Source organism: Chenopodium quinoa, unplaced genomic scaffold, assembly GCF_001683475.1.
Source record: "Chenopodium quinoa cultivar QQ74 unplaced genomic scaffold, ASM168347v1, whole genome shotgun sequence".
NCBI classification, from domain to species: domain Eukaryota; kingdom Viridiplantae; phylum Streptophyta; class Magnoliopsida; order Caryophyllales; family Amaranthaceae; genus Chenopodium; species Chenopodium quinoa.
In genome coordinates, this window is record NW_018743946.1 from 3,791,712 (window position 1) to 3,801,222 (window position 9,511).

Consider the following 9,511-nt stretch of genomic DNA (forward strand, 5'->3'; position numbering starts at 1 on the left):
CGACCAAAACCCGAGTAATTAATGTGTTCAAAGGTTTTCACAATGGTGATGCCTTTTTCAACACTTACTCAAGTGAACAATCCAAGCCATCCCTTGGCTATTTATAAGGAAAGCTTCCTTGTGAATTCCACTCATTTTTCAATGGGGGACTTTTTCACAAAAAGATCCCACATGGAAAGATTGATGAATTCAACCCTTAGTTAAATAAACCAAGGAACAAGTGACAAGTGTCACATGGTTAGGTGTGGACCACTTTCTCACTTGGTCCCCAAGGTAACTCACATGCATTGTGAGCTAACCATGTGTCACCCAACCTTGAGCCCCAAGTTGGGTTCGGTTGGGCCACTTCCTTTTGGCCTGTGACCATGACCCGTCACCCAGGTCCATGGCCCCTTTGCCACATGTCGCTGCCAACGTGGCACGCTGCCGCTTGGCGGATGCCAACGTGGCTTCCACGTGTAATGCCACATGTCGTGCTGCCATGTGCAATGCCACGGGGCATGCTCCTATTTGGCGCGCTTCCCTAGTTCGCGTGGCTAGGGTTTTACTTGTTACTTGAAGCATTTTCTCGTCTCGCCAAATCCTAAATTTTGGCTCGACATTTGAGATTTGGTTCCAACGCTCGGTTTCGACCCTCCAAGATCGAATTTCTGACGTTTAAATATTAATTACTCAGTCAAATCAGTAATTACTTCCGAATTAATTCGTCGCTTTGCCCCGTTTGTTGCTTGGGTGTGACCCTAAGGGTTCAGTCAAGATTAAACTGTAATATTATTAATTATACAATTAATATTAAGATTATTGATCGAAAGCGGCCTCCACTCAGGCATTCCGATAACTTGAATTCACTGAAAAATTAGCTTTCTAATAATTCCAAAGACATGTTCGAAGGACACCATTCCTTTCAATCTCCCGCTTAACCTTCGGACAAGTGAGCTTTTAGTGTATAGCCTTTTTCCTATGTCTCTTAATGCCTCTTCATGAACTATAAGGTAAGATTTATTCGTCATCCTTATTACATCCATAAGTGTTTCTCGAAATCCGAGTCCGACTGTCAATAAATAGATGATTTCTAAAATCTATCCGAGCAAGGCCATGCATTTTCACAGTCTTGCTCTTCGAGAGGCCTTGTAAACAACAAAGACATGTTCCTTATTATTAGTAGGGGTACATTTCCAGTCTTGTAATGTTATCTTCTCTTACTAAGAGGACCTAGCCTTCCTTTTGTCCTTGTTATAATCTTAGCGTACCGCAGACGTTTGACCAGCAACAAAGAGAACTAGTACTCAAACAAGAGAACTCACAATACTCATGGTCGAGGAAAAAGGTTCTGATAGTAATAATGAGAAATATACTTATGACGATTTTTGAATCTCTTAAAGTATTCTCATAGGTTGATCCAGTACGATTCTAAACCAATATCTGTGTAAATGATTTATGACTATCATGACCTTGTAGCACAAGAAACAGTTTATAAATCAAACTACACAATAATCTCAAATGGTCATTAATCGTCCATCGCTTAAATGACCTCGATTAATGATAATTTTCGATTATAATATTCAATGTTCACTTAATAGGTGTTTCCTTATCCAAGACATTGTCTTGATACCCTATTTTGTATATTCTCAAAATCAAATGGACTCATTATTTAATCCTAAACCACAATTAAATAGCAAACAGAGTGATAAAATTGCATGAAATTTTGAATTACTCCAAAACCTGAATGGTTCATCTTATGATAAATGGTTTTCCCGAATGTTTTAAGAGTAACACTCTTTATAAAACATTTATAGAAATCACACCCATATCTAATTTTCTTGATTTCTTTCATGCAATTGAGAATGTTGTCGTTCACTTATTGCATAGGTTTAGTTATAATTACTTTGCTAATCTTAGCATCTTCTTTACTGATCACTTTCATAATAAGATGATAAAATTTGAGAGTGTAATTGGTTATATGTGATTTAGGATTTATTGTCCAAGTGATGGCTCCCACTTATTTTCATGATTGAGATCTTCAACTTGACAACCTACAATCATTAACATTCAACAACGAACTCTCCATAGAACATCTTCTTTATTATCGTCATTAAGGCAACAATATTCTCAACATATATTTTAGTAGACTTCCTAATGATGTTTTTCTTGGGTTTCACTCCAAACAACTCACAATGATTTGGGGTACCCTAATCGCTCGTGATCATGGAAATTTACTTTAAATTCCCGCACATTACACATGGATGCACATCCATATTACCATTCTTAAGCCATGACTCATTGTTAGCTCGTGCTTATAAACAACTTCCTTGTTAAGGATCTAATTCTTGTTAAGGTTTGTGCTTGAAACATCAATTCTCAAATTGTATTTGTTTCCACAACTCAAGAACTCATCCTGTTACTTATCCAAGTATACTTTGGATGTTCTTGGCAATAATCTAACGATCTATTACATAGATTCAGGTTGATTGGTACTATATATACATACTTCACATGCTCTAAGCAAGTAAGTCATGTAACAATTCCATATCGTAGCATACATGATGGATTTAATTGTAGAATGATTCTCAATCTTTTTCCACCCACGTTACATTTTAAGTTACATTTTAACTTTGGATGATCTTGGCCGTAATCTAACGATCTATTACATAGATTCAGGTTGATTGGTACAATACATACATACTTCACATGCTCTAAGCAAGTAAGTCATGTAACAATTCCATATCGTAGCATACATGATGGATTTAATTGTAGAATGATTCTCAATATTTTTGCACCCACGTTACATTTTAACTCATCCAGTTTCACTGAGTCTTGCTAAACTGTTTGCTGTGTGATATGGTTGAAAGTCTCTAGTAGAGTCTTTCTTGTTTGACTTAGTATTTAGCCTAGCTCATACTTAGTCCAAACATTTACTTATTAGTCTTATACATACTGGTCGAAAGTCTTTCAAAGTCCTTCAATTTATGTTTAACACGGTAAATTCCTTTACACGTTCAAACATTCTATTAAGTCTATACAATAGATCTTAATACCCAATATGTACTAAGTATCGTCTTTTGCTTGGTCCATTGTCGAAAATACTTTCAAATCTAAGCATTAAGCATTTGACATTTAATTTAAAACATAGATTGTAATATTCTTATTGGACCTTACAAGATTGACTCTTGCTCCCACTAAACTTCTTATTCATAAGAATTTCTATTGTTTCGTCATAAGTCAATCTTATTATTAACTTTATGAGAAAATACGTTCCAATTCCTTTATGCAATGTTTCCTTCAATCCCATAATGGATTTCTTGAGCTTGCTTTCAAATCTAGCATTATTTAGATTTTCAAATCCCTTAGACTATTTTCATAGTCACTTCCAAAATCCTATTTTAGGAAGGCAGTTTGGTATCTATTTTGCCATATTTCATATGTGCAATTTTGCTAAAATAACCACAAAAAGACTTGAGCATTTCGATTAGTGAGTAGGTAAATATTAAAATCAACTACGTGAATTTAATTATATCCTTTTCAACCAATTTAGCTATATATGCATATAAATTTCCACAATTGTTAGTTTTCTCCTTGAAAACTTATTTGCAATCGATGGGTCTTTCACCCTTCATGCAAAATTAATCAAGTTTTAAAACATGATTTTCAAACATGGAGTCTATTTCGGATCTTATGGCCTCTAACCATTATTTGGAATTTGGATTTGTCGTAGCTATCTTACAAGGTATTATTCCCTTACTATCTAATAGTAAATAGTATGCTTGTAAGTCTTAGGTTTATTGCTAACTTAATAGAAAATTTATAGGATTCAATCCAAGCCTTTGGTGAACTTTATACCTATACGGAATTATTGCATCGAACACTGAGTTTCAAGGCACTTGCAAAGCCCTTTAATTATCTTGATCTTACTCTAACTTTTCAAAAGTTTTGTGAGTAATGAATTCTCTTTTAAGGCACGCGTAAAGTCCTTTTGAGTATTCTTGATCAAGTATTCTTACGAAGCCCTTTTAAGGTCTTCTGAGATTCTCAGTTTTAGTTTGTTGCTAATCTCGATAGTCATCGAGTTCATTTTCCTCCCACTTGTCGTTTTGGAAATGTGTCACTTTCCAAAAAGACACCACTTAGAGTAACAAACATTATGCTCTTATTTGGGTTGTGGAGGTAGTGCCCGTAGTCTCACTTGAAAGCTTACAAAGAGACATGTATATTTTCTTTGTATAAAAGTTCGTTGTGAAACAAACAGTTAGCTCCCACTTGAGCTATATTAGCCTTTAATGAGCCATTAAGCTCCCACTGAGCTAGTGAACTCCTATTGTGGCTAAGAGTTTTAGACATATACTTGAAAAGACATTTAGAAGTTAATTCTATCCATAACTGAATATGGTGTCCTTTCTTAGCTCCGACATTTTATTTAGTGTAACATTAGTCCTTTGTGAAAATCTTAAGAACTTTATAGGAGGAGATGTGATCCATCATTGTTCGAGTCATTTTTAAATGGCATCGAGGTCTCCGTGAAGACACACTATGTTATTTGTGGAGTTATTTATGAAAATTTCAATTTCATAACTTTGTGATGGTCATGCTTGGCTCAAGAAAACATCGCTTGATCTAACCTAGACGTTTTGATATCTTGCTAAGTGGATTCTGTACTTCATTGAACTCTTGAACTATTCAAGGTCAAGTTTGTTCACATTTGATGAATATAGCCATATTCTTTCAAATTCCTCGTGAAACATTTGAAGTAATTGAATCCTCTTTAGCTTTCGGAGTCAATTATCTATATCAAGAACTATAGCTATTTGCTTTGTCGGGTTTTAACAAGTAAGACTTGCTTATCTTAAAACGATTCCGAGTCGATCAGCTATCAAGAGCCTATAGAGCCTTAAGTGCGTTCTTGTCAATGTGACATTGCTAAAGATAATCTGAACACAAATCATGCCTATGATTGAACTTTTGTGAGTTTTCATGTTAGGGAAATGTTTATTTATAATCAAGCATTCTTGACTCATGGTTTAGACAACCATGCCATTCAAATAAATTCGCAACTATTGCTGTTTACTTTGAATGTGAAACTTTTCGTGTGTTAACGGATTATTTGCTTATTATGGACATAATAATCATTTATTTTTTCCAGCCTTAGCTTAAAAGGTCTTTAAACAAAGCATATGACCTTACAACTGATTTAACACCACTTGCTTCATTCTAAGCTTGTAAGTCAATGACTTAGCTTATCTTCAATAATTTGAGGTCACTTTCAAAGTGGAACACTCAAGCAATATCTGATACTTGTGAAGATAATAACTTGAAAAGTTAATTAGAATAACATGAACTCTTTAGCAGAAATGGAATCTTATTCCTTTTCTTTGTTCCTCGATTCCTATAATTCTTATCATACTTTATTTCATAATCTTTCATAATCATTTCTTTAAGAGTCTTTGACTTTTATGCTTTGTTAGCCATAATTAAGCATCTAATGCGTCGTATAACAAAATTCCATATTTTCCTTTAATTCGTACTTGAATTAATACATCAATGAGTCGTACTCACCAGCGTATAAAGCGAAAAGACATATTGGTTGTCAAGCATTGACAAATTTGAGTTTCCAACTCAATACTTCATGTTTATCAAAACTACCTAGTATTTTGAACACATGCTGTCCAACCTTCCTTTCGGACTTATAAAAGTCATTTATGAGAATTGTATTTTTAGAATTGCCTTTCCTTTCTTTGAGAACCATGTTCAAAGATTTCCTTTACCAATCATGGAAAACATAATAAGTTGGAATTCTATAAATATAAGTGCAAAGTATAACCATTTATCAAGTAAATAACATAATAAGTTTGAAAATTAAAAAGTATTCATGCAAATTTTCAATCTTATTAAACGTCTTATCCACGCATTAAATTTGTCCCCATTTGGCGAGAATAAGTCGATTCCAAGATCCAAAGAAACAAAGAGTGGTTAAGCATGCTTTGGTTTGTCTTAACACTCAATCTCCTAAGGTAAGCAACGGTTTGGTAATGGCTCCAAGCCACTCTTGGTTGAATAAATCGTCGCATCTAATGCTCTCTCAACAATTTATTCACTTTGCCACAACATGTTAGGACTCCATCACTCATCTCGTTGAGTATAACCAAAACCAACTTGCATACACAGTATGCCTTATGAGTCTAAGGAGTAATAGTGATGCCTCGCTTTGGCGTAGCCCATCACTACTCTCAAGAGGTCGATAAGTTTCGTTTTGGAATGGTAATTTCACTCAATATTTTAGGGACCTAGGGTTTCTATGTTGGTTGATGTAAGCGAACTTAATTAATCATCACAACATTCGAAATCCTAAACATGCATCTAACATATAATTCATATATAAATCATCATAAATATATATCGAAAACATAAATAAAGATGCATTTGGTAACTAGCATGACCCCATGAATCTTCAAGTCTTCAAGAGGTCTTCTTTTGCAACTTCATGGCTTCGTCTTCCAAGAACCTCCGTCTTCAAGACTTGACCAAAATTATCCAACTACTAGTATCTACGATTAGGGCTAATCTAAATATTAAGATACAAAAATACTCAACTGTTCGCATACTGTATTTAGATTTACAAAAATTACATCACGGATTGCAGTCCGTATTTTCTATCCTAATCAGGCCCCACTAGTTTCCATTGTATAAAACCTGTGAGAGAATATAGATTACATTCATCCATTCACTATTTGTGAATGGCCCATGAATTTTACAACGATAAAACAAGTAACAATGCATAAACACCCGATAACTAGTAACTAATCTAGGTTGTTAATCCGATTAACACGCCTAACTAAAACTAGTCAAAGTTGTTTTAACTGATAATGTAAATAAGCGCAATTAATAATTGAAGCTCCCACTAAATTTCGCATCCATCTTAATTAATCCAATTAACTAAGGCGGTAAACCCAAGTATTTACCAAAATTGAATTTTTGCAAATGTCGCTAAAAAACCAAGGCCTATCCTCCAAAAATTGATTAAAATAATTAAAACCAAATTAAATTAATAAAATAATTAAAACGACAAAATAAGCAAACACGAAGCCAACCGCACTCAAGTGGCTCACGCACTACATGCGTGCCATATGGAAGCCAAGGTCGTCTAGCAACCCCGGACTATGGGGATTGGCGCATGTGCCTCCACCACCCCACGTAGCACTAGATAGGTCGAGCCTAATAGTGTTTGCTATGGGTTACCTGGTGCTAGGCACATGCCCACGACTGCTTTCCCTTCGCACCAAAGCACCAAGCATCAAGCATGCACTAGCCCATGACACACGCATAGTCGCACTAAGCCTCTGCCAGCTCACTTAGCAGCCACATATGGGCTGCTATGCAGCCCGGCTAGCTAAGTAAGGCACTTGCCTTGGCTTGCGTGCCTTAGGTTTGGGTTTCCAACCCGATTTTTGCATGACTTTGCAATTAATTCTAAATTTATTTTAAAACTAATAATTTAATGAGCAAAAATGAAAAATTAAACAAGTCCAGTGACAAGGGTTAAATTGGTCTCTACAATCTAACTCTCAATCAAACAATACTTATATGAACACCCTATAACCAAGTACAATGGCAAATAAAGGTTCGGTCCACGAGGAACGAGAGTAATTGCAAATCAATCTTAAACCTAAGCTAGTTCGAAATCAATGGAAAATGGTGTTCTAAAATACTACTAATAAGATGGAATAAATCAATAAACTAAGACACTAGGGAGAACGGGAATTCACCAAACCATCGGTAACTACGCAACAAGGAATCACAGAGACAAACGGGATATGCAAAGACTATATGTCTGATCAATATCATGTGATAGGAAGACAACGGGCAATACTAAGCTTGGATTTCTCATGCACTTTACATTACTCGATACATAATCAAACCACATTCAATAATGAAATACTCAATTCACAATCTCTTGTTCAAATCAAGGATATCATGCAATCAAATTCAAGATTCTAGGTTAGCTACTCCTATTATAATGAATTAACATGCAATCGCATATAATCAATTTAATCATAATCCGTTTATCAAAATCAATCCTCAATTACATAGATTACCTAGGCCGGGTTTCATCCCGAAACCCTAGCTAGGAGACTACTCACACATATTCATAATCAAAGCAATAATGAATTCCAAAAGCATAATAGATATAAACATGAATTCTGATTAAGGAATAATAAAGCTTGATTAATAAACAAGAATGAATAATACCAATTGTATTGATGCGAATCAATGGAAAAGTTCAGAACTTTGATATCCGTCGTCAATGAATAATACAAAGAATCTTCGCAAATCTTGCTTCAAATCAATCCAAGAAAACTAAAATCTCTAGAAATATCTCTAAGAAAACGAATCTCTAATACTAAGAACGTTCTCCAATAACTCTCTACAAAGGCTCTCAAAACTATCTCTAAAACTCTTTCTTAACCCTTACAATCGGGCTATATATATATGTTTTAAATCGGAAAGTAAATCGCAGGCTGCCCTTCGTGAATCGGCACGGCCGTGCTGGAAGTGGCACGGCCGTGCTGGAAGTGGCACGGCCGTGCAAGCATGGCAGTAGCTGATCCGCAATATCTTCAATTATGGCACGGCCGTGCTGAATTTGGCACGGCCGTGCTAATGCCTGGCACGGCCGTGCTGAATCTGGCACGGCCGTGCTGAAAATTGGCTTGGCACGGCCGTGCTAATGCCTGGCACGACCGTGCTGAATCTGGCACGGCCGTGCTAATGCCTGGCACGGCCGTGCAGCATAGGCAGGAAGGTTGCAGGCACTTTGGTCTTCTTAAAACAGTCACAACTTCTTATCCAGAGCTCCATTTGAGGCGTGCAATATATCGTTGGAAAGCTCTTCAAGTCTACTTTCCAATGCAATTGGAATCACTCCATTATCATTTGTATACCGAAAGTTGTGAGCAAAATAGTGAACAGGTGTCATATTTGTGAACTGTTCTGCCTTGCCTGCTACTTAACTTGCCTTTCAAGGCCTTGAGAACCGCAGCAAAGCCTTAGCTTGGTGGACTAGGATCGATAATAGCCTGATTACGCACCAATGGTTTGAGACTCGACATAACTTGGTCAACTATACCTGTTAACACACCAAAAACAGACCGAAACCCGTGAAGCACGTAATATGAAGGAAACGAGTGTAACAAGGCAATAAACGACCAAAACGGGCCTAAATACATCCAAAATCACCCATTTATATGCCTTAAGCGCGCCCTAATGTGCGCTTGTCAAAATCCCCCAAGCTACACTTTTGCTAGTCCTCGAGCAAAACTAAGGGATACACACACACACATGATCAAATAAACTATTGCCATTACATTAAATCCAATTTAGCACGGAATGAAGTCAATGGATCCTACTTAGAACAACCATGCACGGAATGAAAACTCACTCAAACAAGCAACGAGACACACAATCCAAGGTATCGTTGATCAAAATGCAAACAAAACCTAAACCAAGCATAGAGAACAAAGAA